General features: G+C 36.5%; 1 long non-coding RNA gene across 2 annotated transcripts; it reads right to left on the bottom strand.

The window, feature by feature from the left end:
• Positions 1-11,459: 11,459 nt before the first annotated feature.
• LOC147509275 (uncharacterized) lies at positions 11,460-12,111 on the bottom strand. Of its 2 annotated transcripts, none has more exons than XR_015216525.1 (3): positions 12,017-12,111; positions 11,771-11,840; positions 11,460-11,633 (listed from the first exon to the last, which is right to left on the bottom strand). It is a non-coding gene; the product is annotated as an uncharacterized LOC147509275 (long non-coding RNA). The 2 variants fall into 2 exon arrangements; XR_015216526.1 differs by having other exon boundaries at positions 11,771-11,868; positions 12,017-12,070.
• Between the last annotated feature and the right edge of the window lie 2,226 nt (positions 12,112-14,337).

Genomic DNA, 14,337 nt, shown 5'->3' on the forward strand with positions numbered 1-14,337 from the left:
GAAATGACACAAGGGAGAAGTAAAAGCCGGATAGAGAAATCACACGTCTACTTGCTTGATCACTATACCATATCCTAAGCTAGAATTTAGGCCCTTTTTGGATCGATATAGCCAGAAATTCAATCCTATAAATTATTTTCCACTAGTCGCCCCTCTGAGCCTTTCTTTAGCCTTTCATAAACCGCAAATCCTTTGCCTTATTACAAAACAAAACAAAAAAAAAAAAATCGACCTACCCATTCTTTGAATGAGTCTGAGAATAGAGATGAAGAATAGAAAAGAGAAAGACCTTTGAAATCAAGAATTAGTTAGTTGTTTCAGATAAGAAAAGAAAGTTTCCATCCAAATAAAAAAAATAATAAATAAAAGAAAATAAAGAGTTATAATTCCAAAAATAGAATCAAGGGAGTCGAAAGCCAAGGAAAAAGAAAAAAAAATATATATGGCTAAGGATGGAAACAAAGTGTAGAAGCAAAAGTAAAGAATAAGGTTTTCTCTAGTTACATAATATGAAGACTCTATTATCTCAGACTTGTCCTTTTTGAATATCCATTTCCTTACTTCTTAAACCATCTCCTAATCCCCGCATCACCTAATAAAGACCTCTAGCTCAATTAGGAATAGGTTAGTGTGATAGTAAGTGGCAAATGTGTTTGATCGACTCCGGCTTCCTTGTGTGTCATTGAGATTGTAAGGTAAAAGTGTGCCCACCGCACAATTGGAGTAGCAAAACTTGAGCGGAAAAAAATCGAGTGGTTTTGTCTTGACATTTATGTGAGGACCTACTTAAGGACGTTATTCCGAGTTTTCAGAAACAGACCTGCTAGTGCTTTTCATAGTATTACTCATTGTATATATGTTTATTCGTAGATGATTGATTATTATGCATATATTAGCTTAGGTTTCAACTTGATTATTCTGTATCCATTGCTAGTGAGATATATAGATAATTGGGAGCATAAATAAGGAAACAATAGTTTTATTTCTTAGTCGTTGTAGTATAGATGAAGTTTGTGAGTAACTTCATTGAAAAACTCTCACGAGGCTATAACTCGTCTACTAGGGAATTCCTAGTGGTTTAAGGCCTTGTTGCATATGGTCAATGTAATCACACTCGGTGAAACGAGATTAGTTAGAACTCCATTTTTGGTCACTTATGCTAATTTCTCATATTTGCTTGAGGACAAGCAAAATGCTGTTTGGGGGTGATTTGATAAGAGCCTAAAACTGTAGTTTTAACCCCTTAACAATAATACTTTTAGACCAATTATGCGAGTAATAAATAAGAGTTAATGCTGATTACGTGCTTTTATGTATTTCAGGCATTGAAGTCTATTTTGTGCATAAATGTGCCACTTTGGCGATATAAAGGAGCAAGGGTTGGTTGCTAAGAAGTTTTGTGAATAAAGGCCAAGATTCAAAGAGAAAAAGCCTTTGTAAAGCCCGGTTAGAAGCTGAGAAGTCAGAGTCAATGCAGGCAGAAACAACACATAAAAGTTAGCAAAACTTCCGAAGACCGTATATTTGGACTCAGGCCTCGGAATTGGGCCTACCTTATGTCAAAATGACCAGCTCGGAAAGAGCTTTTCAATGGTCCAAGCCTTGACCTAATAAGAGGAGAAAATGTGAACGAAAAGCCTACTGAAGTCAGATTCAGCTGAAAAAGGCCTTGTGGACTGAAGAGATTGGGTTTTGGGCTCGATTTTCTGGCTCAAAACATGGCTCCTTAGCCCATGCACGAAAAAGTGGATCTGGTCTCCTCCATTTGTATGGAGAAGACTTAGCTCTTAAGCATACCTGGGTCTAGATTAGAAAATTAGGTTAGACTCCATTAATTAGTTCAAATAACTTGTTTTAGATCTAGTTTTTACATTCAATTAATTAGTTTGTTTTAATTTGATAAGTAGTTATTCATAATCTTAGTTCTAAATTAGTTTTGATTTTAGTTTTAATTCATTTTGAATCATTATTGTTATTGTTCAAATTGATTAATAGAGTTTAATACTTATTCAATAATGACTTGTTATATTTGTTTAATCAAGTTTAGTTTAATTTAATTATGTCTTCCTATTATTGTTTATTGTCAATGAATCCAATAAAACTAGGCTAAAAACTCTATTAGAGGAGGTTAAAGAAGCCATGTGAGGATGATTGCTTGTTAGAATAGTTGTTATTTAGAATAGAAATTTCACATCTCATTACTCTCACCATTGTTCTTTGTGTTTGATTAGTTGAATTCGTATTTAGTCTTGCTAGTTTATGAGTGGAACGATTCCGTACTCTATATATTGCATGAATATATATGTGAAAGTAGGAAAAAAAATAATTGATACCGTAAGAATGAGGTTATAGTAATCTAGTTGAGTTTTTACGGGTTATCAATAACCAAGAAGACTAGAAAAGCAGACTCTATTCTCCATCTGCTGGGGCTGGATCGACTCCCTCTGCGAGATGCCCAGATCTACTCCATTTTCCTCCACGCTCTCCAGAATAGACCACTCTATCTGCCCTAGGCTCTACGCCTCGCACGCTAACTTCTCCACTCTCCCTAACCACACCAAACCATCCTTACATGAACTATGTTTGACTTGATACGTAGGCAGTTTGTCCGAAATGAACTCAGTCGAAACCCATCACAAATTCTGTAAAACGAGGCAGTTACTATTTTTGTTCACAATTACTCGCTTTCTCACATGTGATAAACACGTGCTATCATTCTCTCTCAACAGATCGCTCAGCTGTACAAAGCGACCTACTGAGAGGGGGGTGTGTGAGGGAGTACTATTCACATCCAATGAATATCACACACGTGTCCAACACAATTATAAATATCACACCGACCTCACATCATCAGCTCGCTTCATAGCGACTCACATCATCAGTTCGCACACCCGATCTAAGGTATTCGTCCTACGAGCTCACTCCAGAGTAGCTCACCTCGCACACCCTCACGTAGAACATTCCACCTAGTGACATCATCCATTATCCAGATGCAATCATTACCAGAGCCGTATTGACACAACCCAACCACTCCCCATCATTGCGGACTTCCTACCACTACCAATCCTACACGCATCCCTGATCTCGACCACACATCTATACTCGTTAGTACACGTGTAGCGCAGATCTTCACGCTCCACAGCTATAGATACCCTCCGCTGGAGCTACGTCAGACTTGATTCTTCTCTCCCCCCAGAATCAAGAGAAGATACGTAGGCAGCTCGCTCCTTAGCAAACTTGGTCTTTCCTAAATCCAATCCCATTCCTCTTCCTCCCTTGTATGTAAGGGAAAATGCACCTTTACAGTGGCGCTTGGTGATTGATCACCAAGGTGGAGAATTGTTGTGAGGTAGTGCTGGCATTGGTTACCATATTAGTTCTCATTCACGTGCTAGTTGTTGAAGCTTGAGATGGTTTTTAGAAGGATTAAGTATCGATTTAACACATGAACTTGGCAAAATATTCCACTTTTCTCCATGAATTTTTTTTTAGTACTAAATAAACCTAATACTTGCCAAGAAATTCCACTTTACATATGCCGGTGAAATTCAGGCAACAAAATGCTAATGTGGCCCATTTATAATCTTTCAACAACAATTTCATTCATAAATTAAAAAGCCAACTGAATAATATAGGGTAAAACATACACAATCAAATTCAAACATGGATTAAAAAAAAAACCTAATTACTCCCTTCAGATGAGTGTACATCAGAGACTTCTTTGCAAGTGCAATACCCTGTCTTCTTCATCTGCATCCTGCCAACCATTAAAGTGATTGCATGTGATTAGTTGATGTGTTTTACTTTACACAATCATTTTTTTCTTTTATTTTTTGATAAATTGGGTAAAAACACGTATGAAATAAATGAGCCACATCATCATTTCGTTGCCTGAAATCCACCGGCATAGGCAAAGTTGAATTTCTTGGCAAGTATTAGGTTTATTTAGCACTAAAAAAACTTTATGGGGCAAAGTGGAAAATTTTGCCAAGTTCATGTGTTAAATCGATACTTAATCCTTCTAAAAACCATCTCAAGCTTCAACTAGTTCATGTGATAAATCGATAGCTAATCCTCCTTATAATTAAGAGTTTTATTGCCCACAGGACACGATGCTCTAGTTCAACTGGCAGATGACAAGGTTTTCCAAAGACAAACCTATAGGGGGACATCCCTATAAGTGTTTTAAAAGCAGTTATGTATGCCCATGGTGCATCTTTCAGACGGAGAGACCAGTCTTTCCTGTTTGGAATAACTGTTGTCTCCAAGATACGTTTAATCTCTCGATTAGAGACTTCAACTTGACCACTTGTTTGAGGATGGTATGGAGTTGCAACCTTGTGGGCCACTCCATATTTTTTCATGATATGTTCAAAAACTCGATTGCAAAAATGTGATCCACCATCACTGATGATGGCTTTTGGAACACCAAATCTTGAAAAAATGTTTTCTTTAATGAAACTGATGACTGTTTTGTTATCATTGTTATGACATGGTATGACCTCAATCCATTTAGATACATAGTTTACGGCTACTAGGATGTAGATAAAACCATTATAAGTTGGGAAAGGTCCCATGAAATCGATGCCCCAGACGTCGAAAAACTCTATTATGAGAATGGGATTTAAGGGCATCATATTATGTGCAGAAATACGACCAAGATATTGGCAACGAGCACATGCCTTGCAATGAAGAAATGCATCGCAAAAAAAGTGTTGACTAGCAAAATCCATATTGTAAGACCTTAGCAGCAATTTTATTGGCACTAAAATGCCCTCCACAAGCCTGCTCATGGCAGAAGGAAAGAACGGTAGATTGTTCCCATTCTGGAATACAACGTCGGATGATTTGATCTGGGCAGTACTTGAAAAGATATAGGTCATCCCAATGATAGTACTTTACTTGAGCCAGGAACTTCTTCCTTTGATTTCTATTCCACAATGGCAGAGTCTCTCCAGTTACTAGATAATTCACGATATCAGCATACCAGGGTGCAGAGAGGATCGCATAAAGGTGCTCGTCAGGAAAAGAATCTAAAATGGGCTCGGAATCACCGTCACTATCATTAGTTAACCTAGACAGGTGGTCAGCTACTACGTTTTCAACTCATTTTTTTTATATTTTATCTCCAAGGTGAATTCTTGCAAGAGGAGAATCCATCGGATTAATTAACCATTGCTTAGCATCTTTCTTTGCGAGAAGGTACCTAAGTGCTGCATGATCAGTGTAGATCAAGGTTTTTGAATCTATTAAATAGGGACGAAATTTTTCTAAGCATAGACAATTGCTAAGAATTCCTTCTTAGTGGTCGTATAATTCCGTTGAGCCTCATTTAGTGTCTTACTTGCATAGTAAACAACTGTAGGCCCCTTATCATGTTTTTAACCTAGAACAGCACCAACAACGTAGTTGCTGACATCACACATGAGCTCAAACGGTTTTGACCAATCAGGAGGTTGAATTATAGGTGTAGTTATTAAAGCGACTTTCAACTTTTTAATAGCTTGCATGCATTCCGAGTTAAAATCAAAGGGTGCATCTTTTATAAAAAGATTAGTTAAATGTTTAGCAATTTTTGAGAAATCTTGGATGAATCTTCTATAAAATCCAACATGGCCTAGAAAGGCTCGTATGTCATGGATGTTCCGTGGAATAGGTAGAGTATAAATTTTGTCTATTTTAGCTTTATCTACTTCTATACCATTTTTAGACACAATGTGACCTAACACTATTCCCTTTTTTATCATAAAGTAACACTTTTTCCAATTAAGGACCAGATTCTTTTCCTGACAACGCGCCAATACTTTGGATAGGTTGGATAAGTAATCATCGAAAGAATCTCTATAGAGGGAAAAATCATCCATAAACACTTCCATAAATCTCTCCACCATATCACTAAAAATGTGTAGCATGCAGCGTTGGAATGTGGTAGGTGTATTGCAGAGACTGAAGGGCATACGTGCATTAACATATATTCCAAAAGAGCAAGTGAAGGTAGTCTTTTCTTGATCTACTTCATCAATTAAAATCTGAAAGTACCCTGAATATCCATCCAAAAAAATAGTAATAAGCATGCCTTGCTAAACGTTCAAGCATCTGATCTACAAATGGCAAGGGAAAATGATATTTCTTTGTGACGGCATTCAGCTTCCGATAATCAATACAAATCCTCCACATGATAGGAACACGTGCTGGTATTAATTCTCCTTCCTCATTACGGACCATTGTAATCCCAGATTTCTTTGGCACCACATGAATAGGGCTGACCCATTCGCTGTCAGATATGGGATAAATGATTCCAGCATCTAGTAACCTCAGGATCTCCGCCCTTGCTACCTCTTTCATAGCTGGATTTAACTGACGTTATGGCTCTCTAGAGGTCTTGGCATTCTCTTCCAGGTGATTCTGGTGGGTGCAAATCTTTAGATCAATTCCTTTTATATCAGCAGGAGTAGGTGTTATGGGTAACAATGTCTCTACAGGATTCTGTTCTTCCATTAAAAACACCTGGGCTAGTGATGTCTCTTTATGCTCAAGTAACTCATCATCTAAAGTGCATAAGGGAACTGCTTCCAAAGTTACCGAGGTATCTTCTTTATACTGATCCATATCGAACTCTGAATCTCTGAAGGATAAGAACTGATGCACCTCATTTTCTTGGAAAGTCTGATCACAGTACTCTTGCACTACACTATCTATCATACTGACTTCATCATCCAACTCTTCTTCCATCTGTTGTTGCATCATCTTGAAAACATTGACTTCTACTGAGAGGTTTCCAAAAGACATGGTCATAAATCCATTACAGCAATTTATGAGAGCGTTGGCAGTTGTCAAGAATGGGCGCCCTAGAATAATGGGTATGGCATCATGAGCAATTTCGGTGTCGAGTATGACAAAATCAATAGGGTAGTAAAAATCTTTAACCTTAACAAGCACGTTTTTTACCACTCCATTTGGGTATTTGATGGATTGGTCGACTAATTGCAATGTCATGGTGGTAGGTGTAAGCTCATAGAAACCGAGTTGTTTAAAAATGTAGTATGGAAGCAGGTTAACACTTGCTCCAAGATTGAGCAAGGTAGTTGCAGTGTACTTGTCTATTATAGTACAAGGGATGGTAGGACGACCTGGGTCTTTATATTTTACGATTCCGTTGGTCCTTGTTAGGGATGGAAATTGTTCTGTAAGGAATGTATCTTTTGGAATGTTAGTTTTTCTTTAGTTGGTGCACATATAACTACAAGAAACAGGGTTATTGGTGACAAAAAAAATTGTCGCTGAAAATTGCCAAATCGTCGCCAATTGCATTTTGCGACGGTTTTTGGAGTGTCGTGTCAGCGTCGCTAATGCTATAGTCGGCAATGATATGGGTCTACGATTTTTCAACGTCGCCAAATATCATATATTCACCGACGATTCCCAGTGTCGCCATTGACCTAATTTCATCGCTAATTCTTTTCCGCATTCTAAATGCAAACGTAGCAAAAGATGTGGTTTTTGCAACATATTCAAAATCGTCGGTAATGAGGATTACTAGCTACGTTTTTATCGTCGATTAAAAGTTTAAATTTTTTGAAAATTTTAGCTTTATTAGCGACGTTTTAATCATCACTATAAGTCTAATTTTTTTTAAAAAAAAAGTAGTATTAGCGACATTTTTAGTGTCCCTAGAGATAACAATAATTTGAAACTTTGTTCATATAAGCGATGTTTTTATCGTCGTTAAAGATTTAAAAGATTTGAATTTTAGGTGTTTTTAGCAACGTTTCCATCGTTGACAAAGCTAAAACGAATTTTAAAAATTGGTGTCATAAGCGACTTTCTAATCATCGCTGGAGTCCAAAAAAATCTATTAGTTGTGTTCATATTCCGACACTACATGCACTGCAAAAGACTATTTTTATCACTAATATCATTGCCAATTGTGCCCCATTTGTACAAATTATTTTTCACCTGTCCCCTCCCCCCAAACTATCATTTAACAAATAAATCTAAAAACAAAAACCATAACATCAAATATCTAATAATATGTAATAAACAACAAATTTTCAATAAATAAAATTGGGTCAAATCACTCTGTTATAAACAAATAAGTTGCATATTTTTTTTTTCTAAACTCTTCTTAATAATAAAGGTATTAACTTAACAAAAACAGTTTTAAACATCCCTCAAGTAGTTTGCAAATGAAACTAATGAAACTGTCTTCACTAAAAAGCAAAAACAAAGTGACATAAAATAGCATATAGATTCATCTGAGGCCTCTTGCAATTCCAAACCGTCATTTCTTCACAACACTCCTCTTTTGATGTACAATTATCTGCACACAAAAATGTTATCTATTAGACCTTTTGCATTGTAGAGCATAATAACATGAGCAAGCAATATACAAACAACTGAAATCATAAACAATACTAATACAAGGTTCTTCGTCTTGTTCGTTTAAGCAAATAAATTAAAGTTGTGATTATGACTAAAGAATCCCAAGTTTAATCGAACAATCCAAAAATGAATGTGGGTGCGTACCGTAAGCTAATGGCATATATCTGCTATTGCCAATTCATTTAAGATGTTCACTGCATGCCCACTCTTTACAGCACAATACTCGCAAACTTATACACCAGTCTACAAGTTAATGACAAGAACGATTCATCGATGTGAAAATTAGAATAGGAATACAAGTTTAGGCCGCAGTGTTTATTCATTTTATTGTAGTATTTATAGTGAACATCGTGTTAGGTGTGTAGACCGTAGCAATTAAGTGGTAAGAAATAAACATCATTGAAGGTAACAAAGAACATTTTCAAGCAGTTATTGTTAATAAAATTATGAGGGTTACCATGCACTACATAGTTCGGGCACTTAAGAAACAAGCCAGCTGAACATTGGCAATCTAGTGAATGTCCTCACACAAAGTATTTAATATCTAGAGTACGAATTAGCAAAACCAGAATTCTATATATGTATTTAGGAAAATCTTCATATTGAGATCATTAGTTCAGTTTCTATGTTTTCCAAGTCTAACACTTTCAGGGTGGGTTTACCACAATCTGCAATGCCAAAATAAACTCCAACAAGCTAAAGCCAAGATAAATTAGTAATGTACATGCCTACTTGGCTGATTTGATCTCAATTTTACATTATCGAACGGGAAAATTTTTAATCCTTCACTCCATGTCCATTAAATCCACCTGCATTTAAAAAAAATATAAAAATGACTAAATGAGTATAGCCAAGAAGTATGGGCTTAAGCTAGTACAGGTACCTTCTTTTTGTTTTTTTCTTCTTCTTCTATTTCTTTGGCTTGGTTTCTGTTACGTTGTTTTGAATTTTCCCTTCATCTTCTTCGCTAGTCTGGTAACTTCACCAAGCATCAAGGGGGAAGAAGCAGAGAAAGGTTAGTGCAAACATCTCAACAATTTTGCTGGAATTGACCATGGCAAATTATGAATAGTGATATAAAAGCACCTCAGGGTCACCAAAGGAAGCAACATGTCTAATTACTCTTCCTCGAAGTAGAAGACCCACCTACATGACAACAAGGCATTACATTGTCTTTGATATCATAACTATGAAAAATAATGACCTTACAAATCTTCCTAAGATGCAAAATATAGAAGGGAAACATCAAACATTGAGATAGAATCTCCAAATAAGAGAATAATATGTACTGAGGACTTGCTAGATCAACAGAAGTAAAGAGTTACTTGAGGTTCATCTTCTTTCTTCCATTCTACCTCATTTTAGGTAACTCATTTGTTTGTTACTTGTACCAGCAGCCTAAGGATTAACTGTTAAGTCTAAGGTTAAAGTTTAGTCTCTGAGAACGAAAACAAGTAAACAATCCAAACCTAATATATTGACTTTACTGTGCATCAATTATCTGGAGTTTTGTTAATTCCAGTGGGCGAGTAAAGAATTACAGTAAGCACAGTGCCAACAATGTTTTATCAAAATCAAAAGACAAACGTGTGTCAGCCTATGTATGTAATTTCATTAGCAAAAGACGCAATAGTTCACTGATATTATCATAACAGTCAACCAAATATATATGAACTGGATCATTAACCCTCTTTTATGAAAAATTAAAAAAGGAAAAGTGAATTGCCTTATCTAGATCTCCCTTGATATAACATATACAAGATACTCACTACCTCATTCACTTATAAAAGGGTTAACGAGAATAGAGGGTACCTCGCTGAGATAAAAGAACATGAATTGAATTCTCATAGTTTTGATGAAGAAAAATATCTTATTAACTGAAGAAATATATCTCTCATAAATTAATTAATAGGAACCGACAAAATAAAAAGTAAGTACGAAAAGTTGTGAAATCACACAATATGAGTAAATATATTAGAGCTCGTAGATTTGAATAATGAGATTACCCGTATACAATATTTGCAGAAGTAGGTTTCAAATTTTATAATGCGGTTTCCCTTCTTTCTCCATAAGGTCATTTAGAATGTTGGGGTCAAAGCATGTAGCAAAACAGACTTGCCAAGGGAATAAACGAAACTGAAATATTAGAACCGGGTTAATAAAAAATGAATTGTCCACTAAAAGCCGTATGAGGTATGTCCGACGCATTACCACATGATTATTAGCATAAAAAAGTCACCTTGCTATTTCTTGCCCTCACGTAAGCATGTGATAAAACATCCGGCATGTCAGGTCAAAGACTTCTTGTCGCACCATCCGAATTTCTTCCTCTCCCCCCCAACTTCTTGCCACTAAAAACAGTTGGTTTTCATAAGACTTATTCTCAACAAATGAAAGTTTATCAACAACTACAACATATCCAACTCGCTTCAACTCAATGATGACCGCCAACCTGTTTAAGTCCAAATAAAGGTTGCATTAGAAAGTAATTTTCATTTCTTTCAGAAAATTAAATTTAAATCTTTGAGATATGGCTGTGTTTGATTCAAAGAATAAAAATTACTAGAAACTGAAGGGTAATTTTGTAAAAATAGGTAACAATATCATGGATGGAATTAAAGAGAAAGAGACCAAACGAATAGTCACATTATAAACATAAGGAAAGTAACACTGTTTTTAAGAAGGATATTCATTTTCCTTAAATTGATTGGAGAAGGTGGGTAACTGTCTCTTCTTCCCTCTCCTTCTCTTGTCGTCTCTCATTTACCAGAAATCTTAGTTCACTAAACCAAATACAGCCGTAGACCTATCATGAGACTGCATACTAAACCAGTTCTCAATTTATCAGTGATAGATCAGGTAGAGAATAAGAATATAAAGTACCTTTCGAGATTAGCTGTCTTCCTCGAAGATGGGTCAAGGTGATTAACAAGTGATGACGGGGATGCCAATCGATCCAAAGATGAATAATTTCTTCGGTGAAAATATTTACCTGCACGAAGTGCTTTTGAGTTAAGGAATTCAAGCCAGCTACAAAGGAGAACATACAAGACCTGAATATAAATAGAACATATAGCTGATTGATCGACACCAAGCAATGATCCAAGATACTCAGCAAAGCGTTGGAGAACTTGATCATAGTGCTCAGCCTGGCTTGCAAGAGCAAGTCGTGTCCTGTCAAGGATTGATTTCGCATATAGTGCCCAGTGATCATCTCCACTCTTAGACATGTTAAGGGCTTGATTCCATCCCTTCAAAAATAAAAGGAGTATATATTTGTTGTCACTTGTTCATCAACTCAAACAGAAAATAACAACATTGGCATGTTTGTTCTTATACAATTAATTTGCAGAAAGAAAGAATAAAGAAATGGAAGAAGAACACGTACCTGCAGCAGGTTGGTTTCTAGAAAGTCTTCTGTTTGAGAGACCAGAGAAGAAACCTTGCAGCAACAATTTCTATAAGAAATTTGTGAGAAACCCATGACTGAAAAAAATAGTAGAGAAAAACAAAATATGCAGCCAGAATTAAGTAAACCCCCTAGAATGAATTTCATTTGCTAATCGAGCTGCTGGAACCCCTAAAAATCAAATTTAAAACCCTAAGAGAGAGAATAGAGTGATGGAGAGTGTACCTTCTACTGAAACGGTTCTCCAATCCGATGGGGGAGGGTTGTTCACATTGGTTGAGGTGATTTAATAACTGGTGGTGGAGGCGAGAAGAATGGCGCGTTGGGAGGGAGAGAGAGTCGTAGTACTGAGTAGTAGCTAGGTTTTTTTTCTTTTTTTCTTTTTTCCTTTTTCTCTCTTTTTTCCTTTTTTCCTTTTCTTTTTAATTGGATGGGGCGAGATAACCAAAAAATTTGAGCCTGAAATTTTTCGAAACAAAATTTTGACTCGCTGAAATCACAAATTCAGAATTGGTAGTCGCCATATTTGGATTTTTAATTTCTATTTATGCCAAACTGGCTACGATTAAAAATGCCGCCAAAAGAGTAATTTCTAGCTACGCTTTTTTTTCAACGTCGGGATACTCTATAATCACCGACGCTTAAATACGTCGTCATTGGTAAAATGTTTTTCCAACAGTCCTTTCGTCGCCAAATAAATTTTTATGATCATTAGCGTAGCAACATAAAAAGCGTAGCAAAAAATTTATCATCAAAGGGTCCGACACTAGAGAAATTGCGACATTACAAACGTTTCCAAAGATGATCATTAGCCACGTTTTTTTATTGTCACTAAAAGTTTTGTCGCTAAAAAACCTATTTGTTGTAGTGTATATCCTTAAGAAACTTGACATGTTTGAGTAAATGTTTGATGACATCGAGAAATGGTAGGTTTATGGTTATATTTTTGAATGTTTATCTGATTTCATCAAAATGTTCATCCTCCTTGGGTGTCATTAGGTGAGCTAGAAAAGGTGCCTTTGGTTTGTATTGTCTAACTGGGTTAGGTGGAGGAATTGATGGTTTAGGGGCTGGAACATTACTAGAAATATGTGGAGGTATCTGGGTTTCAATTTTCGGTTATGGTCCTGGAATGGTTACCTCTATGGGTGTAGGATCTTCTGATAAGACTACTTTGTTGTCAACAGTTTTGCCAGATCACAACGTTGTGACTGCCTTAATCTCTTAGGTTTGAAGATTTTGAACTTTTTGGCCTGGAAATGAACTTTTATGGGTTCTATCTTGGGATAACAAGTTCAGAGATTGTTGCATAGATGCTAGGATTTGGGTTTGCTGTTGCATGACAGATATCATTATTTCGGTGCGCTTATCTGTTTGGACACTAGTTGATGGTGTAACGGAAACTAGGTCTCTTTGGTTGTTGATAGGTGGGTTTTGATAGTTCTGGTTAAACACTAGGATGGAACCAATGCTCTGTTCTGATTGTTATAGGTACCTTGTCCTTATCCTTATCTGAAGGTATTTGTTGGTTTGTTGAAACCTAGTGGTGTTTGGTTTTGTGGAATGTTGGTCCATGTGAAGTTTGGATGTTGTCTCCACGGTGTATTTGGTACAGTGAAAGCACATACTTCTTCTGGCTGAAGTGATGATAGGTTTGTGATAAAGAGACAGGTGGCATCTATATTATTTAAGCTTAGACATAAATTGCATGGTAAGGTATTAACGTTCATGACAGGATGAGTGGTTTGGCCTTTTTGTTTGGTTGTGAGGGCATCTATCTTTCTTGTAATGGTTTCTATTAGGGTTTTGATTTCTAGATCTGATTTCACCTAAATAATACCACTAGCTTAGCCTTAGATGTATTGGGTTGGGTTGTTTTGGAATTGTTTATGTCGCTCCAATGAATACTCTTTTCAGCTTGGTTTTCAAGAAAGGTTATGGTTTCGGTTGCACCTCTATCCAAAAAATTACCATTACTCATGATGCCGAGGGTTACTTTAATTTGTGTTATGGGAGAAGATGTTTGAAGAAACATTAGACAAGAGTGGATTTTTCTAGTTTATGGTGAGGACATGAATGGAGTAGGTCAAAGAATCTATCCCATGCTTCGAAATGTCTCACTCGGACTCTGTCTGAAAAATTGTATCTTGCTTCTTATCTTTTTGTTTTCTTCGACGGAAAATACTTCTTCATGAAGGAGAACACAACCTTTTCCCATGTATCAAAAGAGTCGGCCTTTTGTGAAAGAAGCTAAGCGTGACTCTTGCCAACTAGAGTGAAAGGAAACACTCGTAGCTTAACCTGATCGTCGGTGACACCCGAATGATGAAAAGTATTACATACTTCATGTATCCGGCGTAGATGCTCGTACGGTAACTCGTGTTCTAATCCGTGGAAAATTGGTAGAAGATTGAACACGTTCGATGGAATCCTAAAATTGCTCGTAAGCGGTGTAAGTCGTATACAAGATGGAGGCCCATCTTACAACGGTGTGTAGAAGTAGAAGAGAGGCTCTTCAGCTTGCACTACTTCGTCAGCCATCTTAA

The sequence above is a fragment of the Coptis chinensis genome, chromosome 3 (assembly GCF_015680905.1).
Source record: "Coptis chinensis isolate HL-2020 chromosome 3, ASM1568090v1, whole genome shotgun sequence".
In the NCBI taxonomy this organism is placed as follows: domain Eukaryota; kingdom Viridiplantae; phylum Streptophyta; class Magnoliopsida; order Ranunculales; family Ranunculaceae; genus Coptis; species Coptis chinensis.